We start from the raw sequence: 23,000 nt of genomic DNA, 5'->3' as shown, positions 1-23,000 counted from the left end.
ATATTTTGTGAATATCGGAAAATTTAAAATATTAAAATATAAAAAATTACCTATCGCAAAAATAATATATGTATAACATTCAGATGCAAATGGATCAAAGAATTAAAGTTTTTTTCTGCTTTGTTCGAGACGGAATGTTTTTGTTTGCCTTCATTTTTTCTCGTGCTCTCAATTTAATTATTTTATGATTCTAAAAATATATTTTTAAAACATTAATTTATATAAAACAACATTAAATTGTATTTCTTAATATTTTCCTAACAATTTTAAATCTTCTACAGACGCACCGAGGTGCAGAAAAAATAGCGAAAGAAAAGAAATCACCGTCGCTCGTCACGAGACCGTACAGCTCAAGTGCGAGGTGGAAGCGTTGCCTGACGACTATGTACGATTTTCATGGACCTACAACGGCACTGTCGGTGATGTTCTACCCATGCCGAACTCGAGAGTCGAAAATAGAGGGCTCGTGAGCATGCTAGAATACACCCCCAACGCCGAGACTGATTACGGCACGTTGGCTTGCTGGGCGAGCAACAGCATCGGACGGCAAAGGGCACCGTGTATATTAACATCGTACCTGCCAGTGAGTCATTAATCAGTTCATTAATTATACCTCTTAATTACATCTGCGTTAATATTCCTAATGAAAAAAAATTGTCTTAAAAAAAAAAATCAAATTTGTAAGCAATTAAAATAGAAGTTTCTTACTAGTACCACGAATTTTTTAAGATGTCTGTTAAGAAAGTTATATCTTCATTGAGACTTAAATGCCAATTCCTTTTTATCGTCCAGAACCACCGGAACCACCATCGGACTGTGCGTTGTACAACGAGACTAGCTCGCTGGAGGTTAATTGCATCCCGGGATCGGACGGCGGGTCGCAGCAGCACTTTTTACTGGAAGTACGAGGGTCTCTTAGGAATTCCGGAATCGGTCATATCGGTCCCCACACCCTTCAGACGCCTCAGAGCGATCAGGGAACGGTCGGGGAAATTCCCCCGATATATCAGGACATGAATCCAACCCCGAACTTCCAGCTTCACGATCTTGAACCAGGGTACGATTATACGGTATACATTTACGCCGTCAACGGACGTGGCATGAGCGAACCCGTTCTTCTGGAACACGTCAGGGTCGTCGAACCTATCGGCGGAAAGCTGGAAAGGAGCGGGATCTTTTTGGAAGATCTGAAAAAGGCGCTACCGCAAGCCAGCTCCGAGAACATGATCATCGCTATCGCACTGACAGGTACAGGTAAAATCGATACTGCTGGTTTTTATTTTCGCCTAATCGCTTAGCAAGCCACGATCCAATTTGCCGCGAGTAAATCCGCCTCGAGACTTCAAAGTTTCTGTAATTTATATTTACACACTTCGAAGTTTCTGTAATTTATATTTACACACTTTACCGTAGAGGATGCGGATTTCTTTTTATTCTAGAAAAGCTTCTATATTTTCGACAGAAATGTTTTTCATATTTATAAATTCTTAGATTTCAAATTTTTATTACACACCATATTCTATTTTTTTAATTATATTTATTAATACATATCAATAGACTTTATGTTTATTTTAGCTGCACTACATAATATCTCTAAATTTTAAAGGCGTTGCAGCGTTGGTCCTCATTGGTATCGGAATCGTCATCGGCGTGGCGATCTGCAGGAAGAGATCGAACACTCCCGCCGTAGAAGGTCCCGACGATTTCACTACGCCGACCTACGTTCCGGCCCAGAGAATCGAGCCCAGGATCAGATATTCCAACGAGAAATAGGCGTTCTCAAAGAACGAGTCTCTACATAGAGGAAAATCGAAAGGGTAGCTATTACGAAAAAAAAAACCGATTTACTCGCATTTACTTAAATTACTTAAATTACTTACATTACTGAATTATCTTTCAGAACCAGATTTACTTCAGCAAGTGGAGCTTGACTTACAAGACTAAACCACCTGATTCTGTACAGTTATAAATAATCAAGATACAAAGTGCAATGTTAAGTAGAATTCCATACATAGAGTGCAATTGTGTTCCTCGACATTCGTGTAAATTTGTATGTCGCGGTTATCGAATTTATATCAAACAATTGTAAAAATCGGAATTGACTAGACCGATAGTCATGCAAATTGCTTATTCGACTCGAAGGATTGGACGATGGAGCGACACGTAGTACTTTTTACGATCGCGTCGGGAAATCTGCCGGCCTTCAGCCGGCGAATCGAGGCGTCACGAAACATTCTATTAGTTATTTACTTTATTTGCCTATGCAAAGCGTAAAAGATCCGCAGCCGAAATTTTTATGTTAAGTTGTATAAAGCCTAGGGTTAAGATAACGTTATAAAATGTACAGCTATTTTTACAGGAAGCTAAAGGTGGTACGGTATATTCCGTACATTTGCAAGTATTAACGTATTAACGTTGAGTTAAAAACGTGATTTTATGTACCTTCGTCGCTTAATAGAGACTGCTTCAAAAAGATTGTATTAATTAAAGCTTTAAATTAAATTTGGGACGTTTGGGATCTGTACAAATTTTTTTCGCTTGTATTTTATGAAGTTTGAGTTTCTCGATTAAAAAACTCAAATTTGTTACTGCTTATTTCATATGCATTATATTTGACTTTATACGTTGTTGCAATCGACTTACATTTCGGATTTATACTTTTTTTTTGAAGCAGTCAGTAATTTATAAATTATTATTAATGGTTAATTTGTATGATCTTTGACCAGCGTAGTTCACGCTATTCCGTACAATGGTGTAAATACTGTATTCGCAGATATTGATTGATACACAGAATTAAAAAGAAACTGCCACGTTGTATTATTAGTGATTAACAAAATTAAAAAGACTATCATAAAAATAGCGTTTCTGTTCCTATCCCTATTTTCATTAAGCAAAGAATTGAAATTTCATTATGCTAGTTATTTTACCCTACGTAACAATATAATTAGTCTTTGTGCAAATAATATACATTTCAATTACAATAACAAATAGTATTACCTAATAAACATATCGAAACTATCGACATTGAAATCATTCATTGCTATTGTCAATTAGTAGCGACAATAAACTTGTTCGAACATTGGCTGCTAATTTAATTATCACATTTCGTAAACGTGTCTGGCTTTGTAATCGGTCATATCGCTGAGCATAATATTCTACGGTAAGCGAATCGACATTTAATGTGTCGCAATTTAACGTGGCACTTAAATAACTGACAGAACCGATAGAAACTATGAACTTTTCAACTTCCCTGAGTTACTGCATTAGTATATTCTGAATCCTGAATGTCGATAAAGAACTAAAATTGCATTTTTATATAATTTTCGACAAATATGAGAGACATGAAAAAATTAATTCTAATGAGAAAAGTGAGTATGGTAAACTACAGAAATATATATATGAATATATAAAAGATTAAATTTTTTTCTTTTCATTTTTTAAAAGCCGAAGCGTGATCTATATTATCAGCCACCAGTAAATAAAACCAAAGCAAAGGCTGATATGTGTCTATGTATGATCATACGTTTGATAGCGCCACATGTGCAAAAAAGCAAATCTATCTTTATTTGAAAAATAATTATGAAATTAATTATTGTTAAATTTTTTCCTCATTTGATATCAATGATTCAGGTTTTTAAAGTGGCGATTTATTTTCATTTTAAATTCATAACAATCACATTTTCTTTATCGTAATATAACATTTACAAATTGTAGAGTACCTATCAATGTTATCATTTTATAAATTATAATGCAATATTAGTCAATTTAGAAAAATCTTAAATGTAACGCCTACATTGAGATTAAAGGTATATTGCGACGATATCGACTTATGCATGTTCGATTTATATTCGTGAGATCGAACACTTTTCCATGAATACCAACAATCCATTAATGAAAACTTCATCAACGTCGGAATAATTATGTCGCTGCACACGACAGCTGTCCCATTTCCGTAAATTGCCTTGCAGCAGTTGTGATTTAGAGCTATGAATTAAATATTGCGCAATATATATATATATACACACACACACAAATATATATATATATATATATATATATATATATATATATATATATATATATATATGTAGATAGAGAGACGCGTTATAATCCTTCGCGAAGCGTGTTAGAACACTTTCGCTCGCGTGCATCAGACATATAAAGTATATCGGCGAATTGAATTACCCGAGCTTATTAAAGTATAATTATATATTGAGGCTGTTAATATAGGTCTATTAAAATAATTGTACGTTTTAATATGCAATAATTGCGGTCTACCCACGAATATAATGTGTAACAAGGGATACATATTGCTTTCGCTCACAACAAAGACAGGACAGAATGAATTAATCATAACAAAAATAACAAAATAAGTTATTTTAAAAATTCGATGAAAGGGGGGAGAGGGAGTTGCTTTCGTATGGGTAAAAAATCAGCGAAAAATCCGACGAACTCACAATCGTGAGCGTTGGGCTAAAAAATATATCAACATGAAAGCGTTACATAATTAAAGCCAGCTGTTTAAAAAATACATTGTTATATTTTTTAAATTTAATGCACCGCGCGTACGCGTACGTGTGCGTGAGGTGTAGAAATAAATGATCGGTACTATTTCGCAATCGCCACATTATCGTCGTGTTTATACGGCGCACTTAAATGGCGCAATCGACGATATATACGGGAAAACGAGTCGCGCGGCTACAAATGCATGCGTGGCCGTAATGAAGATGCAACTGACGCTTGCCATACGTTGGATGCAATTGCGCATTACGGGACGTAGCGCAGAGCGCGCCGGGGCCGGGGCAGATAATTAGATTATACTTTGCAGTGCGCGTTGGGACCGGGCATTATCGTTATCGTCATGGGAGATGACGGCTGGTGTACGTCGCGGATAATCCCTGTTATTTTCAGTAACACCGGCAATTCGTCCGACGTTATACTGAGCGCTTGCAAAATTAAAATCCCCGCTGTTCCCGTTAGAAGCACTTGGTGCTGCCGTATAAGCGGAGATACGGTTACATATGGGGAGAAAAAAGAGTATGACCTTTGGCCGGACGCGGGATAAAAAAAGAAGTAATTCTCTGCCGATCTGATTTAACGCACAAATAAAACAAACATTGGAATGAATGTAAAATGGCCAATGTATACTGGCGAGTTTTTAATCGCAAAAAAAATAAAACAAAAATAAAATAAGATTAAGATTAAATCATAAATTTCTATCTTCAGATCGATCTATTCTTAATCTAGAATATCATAGGATAGTCACAAATTTATTAAATCATTCTAAGAAAATTAATAAAATAGTATCAAAAGTAATTTTATTTTAGATTTAAGAACTTTCCATTTAGGAATAAAATATTTTTTGTTAAATAATAAATATGATTGACGCTATATCAATCCTATTTTATAATAGATTGAAGAGTAATAGCATTAAATCCAGAAATATCTTTTGTGGATGTAAGATTTATATACACGGAGAAAAATAAGTTGTTGATTTAATTAAATTTTTCAACTTGATTAAGTTTATTTAATTCAAATATTTATGAACTTCAGTCAAATATATAAAAATCTGATTTATAATTCAAATATTTTATGCATTCAAGTTAAATGAATAAATACTTGAACTTAATTAAAAAAATTTAATTAAGTTTAAAAATTTAGTCCAATTAACAACATTTTTTTTTCAGTATAGAATATATAGGTATTTGAGTTAGAATGTGGAAACTACAGTTTTCAACATAAATAAAAAAACATATTATGCTTTAATTAATTGTTAATTTGATACTGTTCTCGCATTAATATGAGGATCGGGATTATGATCGAAATTGCATGATCTCTACACATTTACAATAAATATCGCATTTTTACGCAGATCACTGGTATTGGCTCTTAGTGTCTTTTTCCTTTATCTTTTTTATTTATTCTTAAAGTCTAAGCAATTATTTTTTAAATATATTAACTAATCTAAGTATAAAAAGGACATGTCACGTATCACGTGTCTTTACTTTGATATTTGTGTATACAACGGTTTTAATGTCCAACGCCCATTTACGTCCAATTAAATTCGCTATTAGTTAAATCTTGATCAATTTTAACTAGTGTCGTTTAACACGATATTTACGCGGATTGTCGATGTCGCCGCGTTTCAATCAACAAATCCTCGTTTAACGAACGAAATCGTTTAATGCATATATATATATATATTGCAGAGAGACAAAAGAGACGAGAGAGACAAAAGAGAGACGCTTGAATAAAGCGAAAGTTTGCATAACAATTTTATTTGAGTAACCTGCCAAATAGACATAGAAAGACCGCAGGAAGAGGGACAGGGGGGAGGATAAGCCAATGGCTTTACGCGTCGTTGGACAGAATTGCACGCAAGTAACATGAATCGTCGGAAGATTCGAGGGCAGGGAAAATAGTGGATTCTTTTCTCGAGGCTATCCAACCACCGTCCTCCTTCTCAGAAGATTGAACAGGAGTGCTGAATCGCGCCGAATGTCTGGGCAAAGGAAGCGGAGTGCCGTGGGGATTCGCAAATTCACCGTGAAATCTTCCGCAAACGGAAGTAAGGTAACTCATTTCCGTTTCATCGGGACTTTCTGCGGCATTAAAAGAGCTCGCTTTGCGAGGAAAGAGGGAGGGAGGGGACGCAAGGGGGGTTCGACCGAAAAGAGAGTGAAGAAACGGACGGATTAATTAACGTAACGTAATTACGGTGCGCATTGTGCAGCGTCGACATCACGATGCTACGGGGTTACGGATGAAAGGGTCAGAAAACTTCAGACCTTTTCATCCCCTCAAGATTCCAATGTCTCGCGAATACATCTCAACAATTTTATTTGAAAAACGCAAAAGCGCCGCCAAACGTAATTCTAACTTCTTATTTAGTACCTATTATTTATTTTTAATTAAATCTGATATTTAATTACTCGCATTCAGAAAAATACCGCCAAGAAAAATAATTATTCAATTTATCTTTTTTTTTTAGTAAGTAACGGTTACCTTCAACAAAAAATTTTTTATATTTCTTTTAAAATATACTCTCATCACCAATTTCAGAAAACTCATTATCGTATACTAAGAAAAAAATGTATACTCTTTCGAAGAATATTAATTATGCAAATTATGTTATAAAATTAATTGTACAAATGACTCGTGTTAAAAAAAAGGCGAAAGAAAGAGGAATAAATGGTTTATTAGCCAGTTTTGGGGTCCAATTTCTCACACGTTCATTTTTCATTATGTTGCAAAAACATTAATTATTATAAAAACTGCTCTATTGAAGACACTTTCTAGTTTTCATTTTCCTATTTTTTTCATTTATTTGTTTTCAAAGTTTTATTTTTTAGCTTTTATTTAAAAAAAAAAAATACTATCCAAAAGAGAAAAAAGAAATTAAATAATATCGATTTTTATAACAAGAGACTGTTATTTTTCTGTGCGTGTAATCAACTTTTGCGGTTGTTTCATCAATTGTAAGATTGATTCATTCAATATTATTAAAAGATGTTTTTACAGCCAGATGTTAAGCAATAGTTAGGCAATAGTTTTCCTTTGGAAAATGATAAGCCATCGGTTAGATGGCCACTGCTAGCGAATTATTACTGAGATAAATAAATTTGATCGATGGCTAAGATTTGGACTGATACACGAATCGACGTAAGAAGAAAGATGCTTTCGTAACTTCAGAAAGTGCGCGATTCAATATTATTCGCTTGAAACTTCTAAACTCTACATTTAAAAAAATACATATAATTCTAAAAATATATATAATTCTTCTGAAGATATATATAATTCACATTTATATAATTTCAGAATACTTCAATATTTTATGTTTCTCACTGTCAATATTTTCTCTAAACTATTTAAAAGTTTTACTCGCATAAACAGTGCTGTGTTTAAAAAAATCATATCATTGTTAAAAGCATGAAATATGTATTATTTAACGCAGAGAGCAGCATCAAAAAATAATATCAATAACTTCGAAATCATTAATAATGTTGAAAAATTGTACATAAATAATTTATTTCGACATTTGAAACGCGCATTGATTCGAGCGAGTGCACTCGAGTAAACGAGAAAGAAAAAGAGAGATAGAGATAGATAGATAGATAGAGAGAGAGAGAGAGAGCGAAAGAGAGAAAGAGAGAGAAATTAATTCAAATAAAATTGATTCAACATTAGCTTCTGACTACTGTATGTAAAACCTAACACACTTTTAGATCGGGATGTGAGTGTGTGAGATGTCCGAATCTAACTTCCACTCTAACAATTATCAGAGAATTTTCTCGGAAGTAAAGTTTTTCACTGCACATCGCGTACTAGCGTCATGTAAAAGTAGGTTGCGGAAAATCGAAGGTACGTATAACGAACGTCGTTTACGAGAGACGATGGTCGGACTTGTATACACACGGCGCTCCTTGTATCCGGTAACCGAGTCGAGTGCGAGTGCTCGAATTAAGCTACCACCCAGGGTCGTCCGATTTGTCGAGTGACACAGCGACGCTGTTGAGAGCGCGAGTCTCCTCTCTCTCTTTCCCTCGGGCTTGCGGTCCCCGACGAGCTTTATCGAGTGGACCTTTCTCACTTTTCGAGCCGGGGCGGATTTCCGTTCGAATGCGCCGTAGGAAAGAAGATTTACCGAGGCGATCCGGAACCGACTCGGCGGCGGCGGCCTCTTCTTTCAGGGATTACGAAGTTGACTTTCGCCGCTCAGCGGCGGTTGTATAAAACTCACTTCGTGTTGGGAGAAGGGATTATTGATTGAAATAGGGCGCCCCGGCGGTGTCGCCTCCGCCTCCTAGATCCCACTTCTCCATTTGTACTCGCGACTCGCGGAAAAATCCCGCCCGTTGTTGACCCGCTTCTGAAGGATCCTGCGGCTTGACTCTCTCTTTCTCGATGAAATTCGCGGGGATACATGTATAAATCCCTTTGCCATCCCCCGATATGAATTGTATTCATTTTTATAATACCCCGTTATTTCTTTTGAACCGATAAAATCTCTTCTTCCGCTCCTAGCGAGGCGCGCATCTCGTGGATTCGCATATCTCATCGGCATTGATAATGTTACAACGTCGGACGGGGACTTTTTTTTTAAGAGCAAGGGATCCGCATTATCTCCCCTCTGCGGATCTTCGCGCCTCCATCTCTCCGACGGCAACAGAAGCGAAAAGATCTACGAGGTGCACAATCTTATCCGGCGCCGATAGATTTAATTCGCCGACAGGTGGATTAAACCGCAGTAAATCTCGGCTGCCCGACAGTCGAAATCAGATCGTTAAATGGATGAGCGCTCGAGGGTATCGCTTGACATTATCTCTTTCACGCGGCTTTATCGGGATATTTTCGTAAACCTTCTTTCCTCCTGCCTTGCTTTCGAAATTAAAGTAGCAATACTTCATTTACGTACCATTAATAATCCCAAGTGATTATCCATAATTAATAATCCGCATGATGCATCCATCATTAATGTAATATGTTGTGCTTTCATTATAACCTGAAAGTATAATAAATAAGATAATGTTACTAATTAGCTCCGGCCTGGAGATAAATTCGTGAGATTAATGCACGAAAGAGAAATTAAATACCAGTCAATTTTCCGCGGCTCTCAAAGTGTTGACGTTCTATTCTCGTAAATATTGGAATTTCTACGCTGTACGGGAGAGACGCGATATCGAAAACGAAATTATATACGATGCAACTTTATCCCAGCGTCACGAGTTAGGTTGGCGTTAAAAGACGGGAGGGTGCATCCAGGCGAAGCCGTAAAACCAACTGGAACTGCCATTAATAACTTTGAACGAGAGTGCCGAAGTTTTAATGGAATTAATGTGGCTCCGAGGACTGCTGTTGCTGCTGCCAGCAACGTGCCAACATTGGCCACGTGTGCAGCACGCACGCATTGTGCAACACGAGGAAACACTGCATCATTTACGTAATGTCGCTCAACAATGCTTCAAACATTTTTCATATCTCCCATTAAAATACGAAAAAGTGCAATAATACAAAAAGTAAAATAATAGCCCAAGTTGTAATGCTTTCGAGTGTTTTCAACATTTAAATTTTCATTGAAAATGTGAGAAATGTGAAATGCATGGCTTATCGTTCTATTAAATCTTCGTTTTTTTTATATTTCCCATACACGATCCAGCTATTAAAAACTAAAATTATTTTCATATTTCTGTAATATTTTCGATAATTTAAAAAAAATCTGAACATAAGTAAATTCTTAAAGAAGTGTATAATTACAACTGGCAATAATTATACATTATAATTAATTTAATATTTTAATATTTTATTGTAGCGATCTGGAAGATTTAATATTTGTCTACAAGTTTATTTTTAAGTTTACATTTTTGGTTGTGTTTTTACTGATTATAATTTTAGTTATTTTTTCATTAATATTTTTAATCTTAAATGTTTATGATACTATATTTTAATGAATTATGGATTATATTTTTTAATTTTGTGAAATATCTCTGATAATCCTGTGGATACATACAAATCCATTTCTAAATCCATCCAACTTTGGAATTATGAACATATTTTGTTATAAAGAGTAAAAGATAAAGATTTACTTTTAATGAGAAAAAAGTGTTATGTGACTATTATTACATGGTAAAATAATTATAGTTGGAATTCCATTTTTATAATTAGTACTCTTATAATGTTAATATTAAGAATCTTATATTTATAGTTTTACTAAGTTATGAAAAAATTTATCATAACGATAATTTTAAATATTAATATAGTAAAACAAGATATAGATGAAATGAAAATAAAATAAACATTTTATTTTATATAGTAAATGCAATTATAGAGAACATAACTATTTTTTAAATAATTGCAAATTGCATAACAACTAACAGCTATAATTTAAATTATAGTTAAGACAACTATAAATATATAATTAGCACAAAAAATCATTATAATTTAAAATTAATAACTGTAATAATTTTTTTCTGATCGTGGAAGACTGGATAATGTAATCCAGCAGATAAAATGCACACCTTGTTACTGGAGCGCTTACTGATACCGAAACTTGAACTGAAATGTCTAATGTATTTGATTACCAGTTAAAGAATCATACCACACCAATTTTGCGCGCTTATTATTACAGCGCCAATTCTATAATTTAATAATTTAAATAACGCGTTCCCGATATAATAACACGTAAAATTTGTCCCGGGAGACGATAGTTGTGTGAACCACGTAGCTGTCCTCGCTCCAAAGTTAACGGACGGAAGCCTGACGGAACATCCGAAACGCGCTATATTGTCGGGCCCGTCCGTACACGGCGGACGCTCCTCCACATATCAAACCGCAGTTTTCGGATCAAATTTGTACGCGCGCGTCCCGGCGGGGACGCCACGTCGAAAGTACAGTTTCCAACGGTTTCCTCTCGCGGCGCGGAAAGTAGCTGAGACAAAAGTCCGAATACAGTTGATCGAGCGACGGCGCGGCGGTGCGGTGCGCGTGCGGCCGGGAAAATAATCCTGGATCAAATTTGCCGTGCGCGCTTCCTCCCCCTCCTCCCCCTTTTCCCCGGGGAAAGGCGAAATCGCGGAGCGGCGGCGTTACCGTGACGGAAATAAGTCAGGGATGATATTCACGTGGCGCGTTGAACTTTGTTATTCTCGGCGACGGCGACGTGTAGTATACGCGGTTGAATCCGGTGGGGGCCTCGCGCATTATTCCCGCCTGCGGCGAATGGATTCACCCCTTTACGTGCGTCCAAGCCGATGATTGTTAATATTAATGTTTGCGGAAATGTCCATACGCATCCGCATAAGCGTACGCCGATAGACCGGAATTTACACACGCGAGGTGTATCGAGAGCGAGCCGGGGCTCCCGCTCCCATCAAAAGCGAATCAGTCATCTAAATTTGCCCGCGCGTTGCGGAATACAAATCGCAAAAAGAAAAAACATTGCAAAATTTAAATATAGATTTAAAATAAACGTGAATAAAAAGCCGATTGTCAGGTCTATTCCCCGTTTTTGTGTGATTTTTACGGGTGCGCGGCGGGGAGGGGCTGGGGGGAAATGTCTGTTCCCAAAAGGTTTTGGCGGCATACAGAGAAGTTCTTTTTATAGTCGTATTCCGCGGTACTCCAAATGGAAAAATCGAAGGGGGATTCATATGCAGATGTCGAATTGTCTCACAAGGGACCGCCGAGTATCCGCAATCTCGTAGTCTGTTTCGTGTCGAAAATACGGCGTATTTTCCAGATCGTGATACGTCGCTATTAGGGAATAGCTTTTCAGAGCCCTTTTTTCCCCCCGCTCCCGCCACCCTCCCGCGCGTTCATCGACGTGCACTTGTTCATGCCCGTTGCGTGCGGAGAATTGCTTTAGCGCGTATACACACAACATCGGGGCGGCCGAGCGCTCTGCCATCATAATAACTCGAAATGGACGTTCGACCGAAATGGCACACGACCGACGGAAGTTTTCCCAACGCTGCGACCGCGCCGTTAGCAAATGAAATTTGTTGCCGCGTCGCCGCGCTTGCCATTAAAATTATTGCGCACGTCGCGTTGCTTCCGCCCCGGGAGCGATCGGCAAACGATCGATCATAATATCCACGGAGGGGCGTAGCCCGCGAAAAAGATTGCAAACTTTCCTTTTTCCTCTGTGTATTTACAGTTTTCCTACAAACGGCCTGGAAATCCTTCCCGAACTTCGGTCATTTATTTTTCTTCCCGCTCCCTCCCTTCTCTCTTTTTTTTTTTCATACAGTGAAAATTCAATAGCGAACCTTCAATTGTTGCCGTTAATATTTCTTCCGGCGCGCGCGTTCGAATGTTTCGCCACAATAAAGTTATCAGTACAGGGAGCATGTTGAATACTGAGATGGTTTTACGCTGCTCTTTGTGACAGCTTCTGAATGTCTGATACTTTTTACAAATGTCGCGCTAAAAATTTAGGGCTCTTAATTTTTCTGGAAAATTAAATGGGACAACCAAGTTTTCCTTTTATTTTTTTAAATACTATGATAATGTTATATTGCTGTTTTCAATTTTCTGGAAGAATAAAATTGAAGAGAAAAAAACCCGTTTTTCTTCTACTAAAAAAATAAAAGAATATGACTGCAATAATAAAATAAATTTTATTGATGGATTACTTATATACTTATTAGAGCTTAAATGTAAGAGAAATCTTGCAATCATTGACGCAGAGGACAATAAAGATATTATCTTAAAAGAACACTCGGGGGAAAAACGGCAAGGAAAAAGTAGAAATGGAAAAAATCCTTTTTTTTTCCGGAAAATTTCCGCTAACTTTTTTTCGAGGCCAAGAACAATACGCGGATCTATTTGGGAGATTAACTGAGGCGAATTCGATACGAGCGCGTCACGAATAGGTACATTGAATTCCGCGGATTAATCACGCTTTGTACTATCATAGTACCACGGGTGACGACAATGAATTTCTGATCGGACATACGCGGCGAGGCCGTAACCCTTTTGCGCGATTGTTATTGCTGACGTGGCGTCGCCCGCATTGCGTTTCACCACGCACGATCGTGAAAGGGAAAAACTTCAGATAAGGGTGCTTTTATGGCGGTATTAAAAAACTGGGGAATGGGCGTTATTTTTCATCTTGAAATAACGTCGGCGGAAAACTCGCCGCCGTGACTTCGAATGATGTGCACACGGCCGTAAAACTGCCAACGGCACAAACGCACGTACGTACGCCGCGAATATTCGACTATTTCGATACGTCTGAAGCAATTTGTGTGTCGGATCGAGTACCGGGAAACGTCTGCGAATCGAGAGAAATCCTATCCCCTTAGCGAATAAAAGTCACCGATGTAAGCCGAGCTCGAATTTCAACGCCGTGGACGTGAAAGAATATATCTTATGTCAATTGTTTCACCCTCATCGTCAGGAAACGGTTACACGACATTTTCCCGAAAACTAGATGAGAAAATGTTGGTACTAACCAAATTCTCTAGACAATACCGTTTCAATTTCTGCAGGTTAGTAACACTGTTAAAGTAGTAAATCCAAGGTTTGCAGAGTCGGTTTTGACGTATGCGCGCGTATATGTCAAACAATAAATATTATATAAATGATTTATGACATTTGATTTAATAAATGAATAAGAATTACACAAATAACTAAAAATATAGTGCATAGAGATGAACAAGGTAAATAAATGTTTTATATATTTATATGTAAGAGAAGAAATTTTAATATAATATATTAATATATTAAACTATACTAAATTATATTTTTATTATATTAAATTAATTAGTAATATAATAATTTTTAATTTCTTTGATATGCCTTGACAGACAAGATTTATGATTGAAATTTGGTTTTCCATATTAAAATCATTGTCAGCCGAGAAACAAAATCTGTGCAAGATAAAATAGAAACATAAAGAAGGAAGAGGGAAAGAAATAAATGGAGAATAAACAAATATATATCAGATAAGTAGTTAATATCTTTATAAGAAATTATGTATTCTATATGTGCTTTTTGTAGATGAACCGATTCTTTTCTTGAATTAATTTTTTGTTTCAGCTTCTTTGCTAATTGTAGAATGTTGACAGCTGAACCATCAGAGAACAATTCCTTGCCGAGTATGCTGTCAAATTCTAAGCCTGCTACTTCCTTGAGTATGCCAAAATTGTAAGCAAAAAAGTTGATATCACATTGTAACATCGAGTATCATTTCGTAAGTAAACATATACTATTTGAAGTAAAACAAATTATCGTTAAAGAAATATTTTGATATCATTATTTTTGTAGTTAATGTGTGTGTGTGTGTGTTTGTGAGTATAATTCATTTAAAATAATTATTAGTTTAATAATTAAAGTTACATTTTAGTCATAGTATAAGAAGGCTCGTGATATTACTTGGGTTGAATTAGATGAAGACTATCTTACATTTAAGAGGTGTTTTCTACAGCATACACTTGGCGTCTTTTTTACCGTTTTTAAAAAGATAATTTTGGTTTATTTTACATCAAATAGTGTATTCACTTATGAAATGATCTTCGATTGTTGGACAAGCATCCATCGCTACTTCTAAACCCATTCTTGTAAAAGCCAATGTAGGTAGCACATTTTCTGTTTGCTGAAAGATAAAAGGTGTATACCGATCAGCAGACTATATAACAAAATAACAGTAAACAATGAGCAGGTCTATCGAAAGCGTTCATGACAGGTTGACGATAAACACAATAGTATCCCAGATAGCACAGAGATTCAAAAAGAATTGATAATTGGTAACATAATTGGTGACATACAATTGAGTTCTTTTTAAACTCTCCGTGCTATCTGGGATCTCTTTTAGTTTAAATAATGTCGGTACATTGCTGAGACAAACAGCACATATGCTTTGTAGAACAAACAATTTCGACAAACCTGCTCTCAGTTTGTTGTATCAATCTGTTACTCCACCGTTGATAAATCTAATTGATGTTACAATATAATTTCAACTTTTTTGCTCACAATTTTGACATACTCGAAGAAGTAGCAGGCTTAGAATTTGACAGCTTTATTCGGCAAGAAATTGTTCTCTGGTGGTCCAGCTGTCAACATTCTACAATTGGCTAAGAAGCTGAAACAAAAAATTAATTCAAGAAAAGAATCGGTTCATCTACAAAAAGCACATATAGAATACATGATTTTTTATAAAGATATTAGCTACTTATCTAATATATATTTGTTTATTCTCCATTTATTTTTTTCCCTCTTCCTTCTTTATGTTTCTATTTTATTTTGCACAGATTTTGTTTCTCGGCTGACAATGATTTTAATATGGAAAACCAGATTTCAATCATAAATCTTGTCTGTCAAGGCACATCAAAGAAACTGAAAATTATTATATTACTAATTAATTTAATATAATAAAAATATAATTTAGTATAGTTTATTAATATATTAATATATTATATTAAAATTTCTTCTCTTGCATATAAATATATAAAACATTTGTTCACCTTGTTCATCTCTATGCACTATATTTTTAGTTATTTGTGTAATTTTTATTCATTTATTAAATCAAATGTCATAAATCATTTATATAATATTTATTGTTTGACATATACGCGCGCATACGTCAAAACCGACTCTGCAAACCTTGGATTTACTACTTTAACAGTGTTACTAACCTGCAGAAATTGAAACGGTATTGCCTAGAGAATTTGGTTAGTACCAACATTTTCTCATCTAGTTTTCGGGAAAATGTCGTGTAACCCAGGAAACATAACATTTACATTTATTTGTGCAAATACAATGTTAGAGATAAACTGTATTTTTGTTAAAATTCTATCGATACTAGAGAATAATAGTTGTGCGCTTAAATTAAAAAATTGTAAATACTTAATATTTTTATTTAATATGAAGCAAATAAAAACTGAGTAATATATATAAAGATTTAACAGATTTCATCATGTCTTGTGCCTTAACAACACTTACAAAATTAAGTACAATTGATGTTAATTTTTGATCAATTTAAAAATAATAATGTAATCATGCAATTTTTTAATTTTCACGTTTTCATAAAAAAAGATTTATTGTAGAATATTTTACATATATTTGCAATTATTACAAAAGTTAAATAGATATTTTTTATAACTTGTTTTTTATAACTAAATTTTCTAAATTATATCACTCAAATTTTATTACAATAAATAGTATTAATATAAAATTAACAAGTAATAATAAAAATTAGTAATTGGTATAAATAAAAATATGTCAATTGCAAAAATAAATTTAAGTCAGTTTTACTTCGACAATTCATTATTGTTATTTATTAATTATAAAATTAATTGATGAAAGGTTAAACAATAACAAGCACCGAAACATCAAGCTACAATTTCCAATTAATTCGTTATTGAATACAAATCACTAAAAAGTGAGAAAAATAATAAGAAGTAATTTAATTAACAATACAAACAATTACAAAGGGCTCGCTAATGCCAAGCAAAAATAATATGATAAACAGGTCAATGTATCAAGCCAAAACAAACCCTCTTAATACATTATAATTACTTAGATAAACATTATATAATTATAAACGCGACTAATAACACCGTGTCAAAAACTGCCGAAACGCCTCGACCACACTCAGTCCTCCTCAGTCACAACAAATTATCAATATGTATGAACTGAAACATGAATGAAATGATGGACACGAAAATATAATTAAACAGTTAAAAATGATGACTATTGAACCATAAAACACCTCATTGCGTATCAAATTGTGTCATAATAAATAAAAACGTAAACCAATAATACAATTAAATGAATAATAAAATGAAAAATAATGAAATTTTTTCGTAAGTCGGTTTTCATATTAAAATACATTTATAAGATCAAAAACGATGGAAACCGGGTTATGAATAACATAAACGGGTATGCGTATTGTAGAAAACTGTAAACTTATATATGTTGATCCCAGATCTTAAAACACAATATTAAAAAGAGCAACAACACACAGAGTATTTGACAAAGCGCTAGAGACAAGTGTAACGTTCGGTAGTCAGAGGCAAAATAATTTAATTAATACTCGGTATCTTTCTTCAAATTACTAAAAGTCTTTTAAGAGTAACACTCCACGCGAAATAAAAAAAACATTTAAATTGCGAGAAGAAATTAGATCGAATTTTTGATAACCAAATTTTACAAGGCAGTATAAGGTAATGTCCTGACATTAAATAAATTTTACGACAAACGATAAACTTGATTAAGATTGATTTTCTGACTGCATCTCGGATCTGTAATTTCCTATAAGCGATTGAAAGTTCGTCTAATATTAAATCCGCCGAATCTTAGGGGAGGAAATGTCAAGACGGCAGGACGTACGTGCCTCTTGTTAACGCGTCAAGTCACGCGTTCGTTTACGGTATTGTTACGATCTTGACGTCAGTGTCGCGGAGGATTATCGGCACGACCCCCTTCCGGTAAGAGGGCAGAAGTCATCCAATCTCCGAAAGGGAAACTAGTTATACCGTCCGACACGGGTTTGAACTTTGCCACTTCCTGCGAGATACTCCGGGGACGTCCAGGGCGACGGGAGGAGGAGGGGGGGGGGGTCCCAAACGGACTGATTTGAAATTCCGCTTGCGCGACGCGACGAGGAACGAGAATAGATGTCGTGCGGGAATAAACAAATGTTCCGCGTCGCGCCTCCGATTCGTCTTGTCCGTAATCGACGCGGGAACCGCTCCAGAAAGTTAAACACAGATGCCCGCCACCGTATATTACAGCTTTATCTAGCGTGCGAAGGGAGACGCGCGCGGCTCCCGATCGATCTTTCCGTGACGAGGACTTCCAACGGCGAAAGACGCGTCCGATCGACGTACGCCCGAAAAATGTAAATATCCCCGACACGGGCGGGGAAGCTGCTGGCGCGTCATAACCGTAAATTCAATTTAATGTACAACGCGACATTTCAAAGTGGCCAAAACTAATGACATGTTTAATTATTAAAATTCACGGCGGGCTCGAGTCGAGCTAATTACGCACATGTCAGGGAGCTACTAATTAGCACTCCGCGACGATGGGAAAATGATAAGAGCCGCTCGCGATGTCCCGATCCGGTGATACGGTTGTCACGAGCAGAACAGTTGGTATTTATTCTAAAAATACTGTACGCGTAGATGAAAACGACGACTGCACCGAATACACACGGAGGATTCATAATCGAATGAAGTTTGCTCAATTTGCACACGTCTTTCGCATCGCAATCGATATTTGATAAGAGTGGATAGTTCCTCCTTCTCCTCTTTCTCTCTCTCTCTCTCTCTCTCTTTCAATTGCTGCTGTCGCGCGCACTTTTCCGCCTGCCCTCCCCCCGGGTCGAAATATAACCCGCGGTTTTAAATTCCACTTTTGTCAGCCGCGAGTGCATAGCAGAAACGTCACGGGAAATTCAATCCCGGCTCTTTATGCCGCATTGCGTCGCGTCGACTAAAAGCATCCACCGTTCCGCGTGACGACGGTTTGTTTTACGAACGGGATCACTCAAGCCCCGCTCCAACCCCCTCGGCCATCGCTCAGGCAGCGCTCCAGCCGACGTCCTTTCCGTTTTTCTATCGCCCATTAAACAACCCCTTTTGTCGGCGACGCCGCTTGGCCGCGGCATTAACGTCGCGCGACGTCACGCTCACGCAGAATCTTCGTCCAGGATCCCACAGTGACGCGTCGCGAGCCGAAAAATAGGGCGAGCAGCCCGTGGACACCGACGTGATGAGAAGGAAGAAAATTGGAGCATTCGTATACAAGTTGGCGAGCCGGGGTGGATTCTTGCGAACGGTCAAGAAGGCACAGTGAAATAAATCAATACCTCTCGGACTTCCGGGGGCAAACAAACGCCGTTCCAGGACAGCGGACGGGAAGAGCGAAGAAAAATATGGAACGGAGTATTTTGCGCGTCTGCGAATTGTCAAAATTCGACAAGCCGTTTCCCCGAACTTGGACCGCGAGGGAAAACGATTGATTGTAGCGTAAAATTAAATCCTTCGTAAAACGCGCCATATATAAGTCAGAGGCGGAATATCCTTTTAGTCCCAAGTTGAAATTAATTACTCTATCGGAGCATTGAAAACGGAGTTCGTTTCGACTTTCGTTATTAAAGTGTGACCCGGCAATTAACGACAGGATGCATCGAATTGGGTTTATTGGCAAGTTCTTTAGTCGCTACCGCGGTATTTTCTCTCATTTTCCGCGGGGACTCCAATTAACAGGTCTTCATCGGGATATACGTAGTACGTATTACATACGCCAGCCAGTTTGAACTTTGTCAATCGAAGCATAGTTACCAGACGCGAATTTTCCGAAACGTTTTAAATCGCACTTTTTTTTTACCGATTTACCGCGAGTAAATTACAATTTTTTGTTTCCAAAACTTCGCCCAAATCCCACAAATGCGATCAAAATTTTCACGATTTCGCCATTAACTCATAAATGATTGACCAACAATTGCATTTGTATTTCGTATCTAAATAGGAATTATTCACAAAAACTTTATTAGCAGATTTAAGTTTGTTATAACGGTTTGTCGATGCATAATATTGTTTTGAAATAATTAATCCATTCTATCCAATATTGCCGTAGAGCGAAGTATAGCAAAATGAAACTCGTCGCAATCGCTCGATAATGAGCGGCACGCTTCCATTATTTCGAACGAAATTATGTCGATCTAAATGCAAACGTTTGAAACGGAATAAAGACTGAAACGAGGCCATTGCGAGACTAATTAATGATTTTGTCATTACATGTAATACAAATACACATTTTTCCACAGCAATATTATTCTGTATAAGCTCTGTTTTTTTATATGTAATAAATTTTTAATAAATAAAAGATCAAATTACACATGTACTTTGTTCTCAATACTTTTCATTGTTACAATTATCATAATTTAGGATAATTGTTCACCGATCACAAAAATATAAGAGAATATCATGGTCTAGTCCGCCGGACAAACAACTTTCTTTTTGTGTGCCTGTATAATAAATATCTTGTTCAAAGAGTAAATGCCCGGTCTCATTTTTTTATTTTAGAAAAGATGTGCCTGTGCTCAATCACACCTCGCCCCAGAAAAAAAAGAATACTAACATATTTTTAATCATAGACGGAGGGAAGGGAGAAAGCAAAAGGGATGACGGGAGATCATATCTGAAATATGTATATACGCATGTTCGTCCGATAAAGACACCGTTCGAGGGCAAGGGAAGAGCATTATGATGAATTGCTTCACATAAAGTGGCTCCGAAGTGCAGCTGGCAACGTATATCCGGAACCAAAAAGGTACTCCGAAACGTGACTCCGCGCCGAGCAACATTTCACATCGGACAGAAGATGTTCCTGGCCATAAAGCCGTTACTAGCGTATTTACTACGGACGCTCTCCATTCTCTTTCGCGCCCTCTCTCTCTCTCTCTCTCTCTCTCTCTCTTCTGTTTCCCTCTCTCTTTGCATGTAAAATCGGCCGTAACGCTAAAACGTAGCTTTCTCACTTCCTCTCTCACACCCTCCCTTTTTGTTTCATTTCCAGCCAAGACAACGTTATTGCATGGCAGCGTGGATCTCGCGATCACGGAGCGTATTCTCGCCTCGACTCAACGCCTCTATTTTAATGCTAATCGCCGGTATTTGATACTGAATCTGATTCTCTGGCTGTTATCTTCAGTCTCTACGGAGTATAGGTACTTATCCGTGAGAAAGGCAGTGTTAAATTCAAAATGGAATCTATTATCGATGATGCGAGTGAGTTTCTACACATGTTTAAAATATAAACATTTCGTGTGGACGTTGTCCCTCGTGACTGCGCTAATTTACTCCGGGATCTTCCAGGAAAAATAGTGCGACGTCCCCGCATGAATCATATAATTAGCATGTACCTTTCCGAATCGCGTAAACTTTGCTGCAAAATCTGTCCGGATTATGTTTTCTATCTCGCGTGTAACAACTGTCGTACGTGGCAAGCGCAGCCAAGTATTCACGTGCATAAATTAATGGGCGATTTTATCGCGGCCCAATTAAATCGGTATCGTAAATAATTAATTTACCGCGGAGTAGCGAACGATAATGAAATTGCTGTAAATTGATTAAACCGCTTGATTCCATAAACGCCTGCGCGTTTTGCGTCGGCATACGTTTCACGATAATGCGCCACGACGGCGGGCGCATTTCCGAAGGATTAACTTGTACTAAAAGCGATTTCAACTGTTAGTCTTGATCTCAATATGTCATAGACGCACGCATAAATAAATGCATCCAGTAATTATACCATTGCGGTTACCTAATTGCTAATACAACAGCTTATCGATCCGAGCATTATCTATGTGCAGTGTAGCTGTTACTGTTGGGAAATTACACGTTTGTAAAAATATGTTGCGTATCTTTTGTACAGATAAAATGTGTCACATTACTTGTAAAATTTAATTAATTATAGACCTTAATTACGAGAAATATTATTATTATTTAAATTTTAAAATTTAAATTAATTACAAACAATATTATAAATGACAAAAATTTATTTCGTAAAAAATCTTCCTGCATCATATTAATACTTTTTATAATAAATTTTAATGTATCTAAAAATTATAGTATTAATGTTACGATTAAAAATAAATTTTATTATTTGTTTTAAATACAGAAACTCAATAGTCCCGATACGCGTAATATTTATGACATGTTTTCTCATAAACCTTTATCATTATAAATATGATACAAAAATATATAAAATAGACTTTCGTTTCAAGCAAATCTAAAATTTGTTGATACGTCAAATAACTTTCGCATACAATCGGCCGTTATGCCCCGCGTAAACTCCGTGTGCACACAGCCGTTCGTATGTTTGCGCACACGTGCCCAAAAATCTTATCTCGCCTGTGATTACGTCGCGCCCCGTTACCTCCGTGTGTAGATCGATGCGACTAATTGTTTGCCATCGGGAAACTTTGCCGAGGCGGCATTCCGTAGTCGGGTCACGCGCCACCGACGCGAAATCCGCCGGCGGCAAAATGCAATTTAATTAATCGTACATTCGCGTTCAGCCGGCGTGGCGCTGTAGCGCACGTGTAAACCGCAAAACGCTTACGGACTGTGCCGCCTCGTAATAAAGTTTTTATCCGTTTCACCGTTATCCGCGACGTTCCTGCCGACGATATCGCGGCGTTATGGCGCAAGCCAAGTTTCAGTCTAAGAAAAAAAAGGAAAAAAAAACCCGAGAAATTGACGTAAATTCTTGCGAGATTACTCACAAGACTTGGAAGGACCTACCCACTGCGAAAGATACCTTAATGATGATCTATAAAAGAGACGGATTTATCCAGCTTTATTAATAGAGGAGACTGTAGAAGTAAATTGATTAAATAGATATATGTATATTCAAAACAAAACACTAATAGCAGGAAGTAGCAGAAACACTGCTCGCTCAGCTGTGCAGAGTATTTCAGCGCAGATGATTTCATATGTAAAGAATGTATTAAAAAAAAAATTTCTTCACTGAAAAAAAAAATTGACTCA

General features: G+C 36.7%; 1 long non-coding RNA gene across 1 annotated transcript; it reads right to left on the bottom strand.

Moving 5' to 3' along the window:
• Positions 1-14,443: 14,443 nt before the first annotated feature.
• LOC118648872 lies at positions 14,444-16,539 on the bottom strand. Its single transcript, XR_004965469.1, has 2 exons — positions 15,963-16,539; positions 14,444-15,834 (listed from the first exon to the last, which is right to left on the bottom strand). It is a non-coding gene; the product is annotated as an uncharacterized LOC118648872 (long non-coding RNA).
• Between the last annotated feature and the right edge of the window lie 6,461 nt (positions 16,540-23,000).

The sequence above is a fragment of the Monomorium pharaonis genome, chromosome 1 (genome assembly GCF_013373865.1).
Source record: "Monomorium pharaonis isolate MP-MQ-018 chromosome 1, ASM1337386v2, whole genome shotgun sequence".
Lineage (NCBI taxonomy): Eukaryota > Metazoa > Arthropoda > Insecta > Hymenoptera > Formicidae > Monomorium > Monomorium pharaonis.
This window is presented reverse-complemented; position numbering and strand designations above follow the sequence as displayed.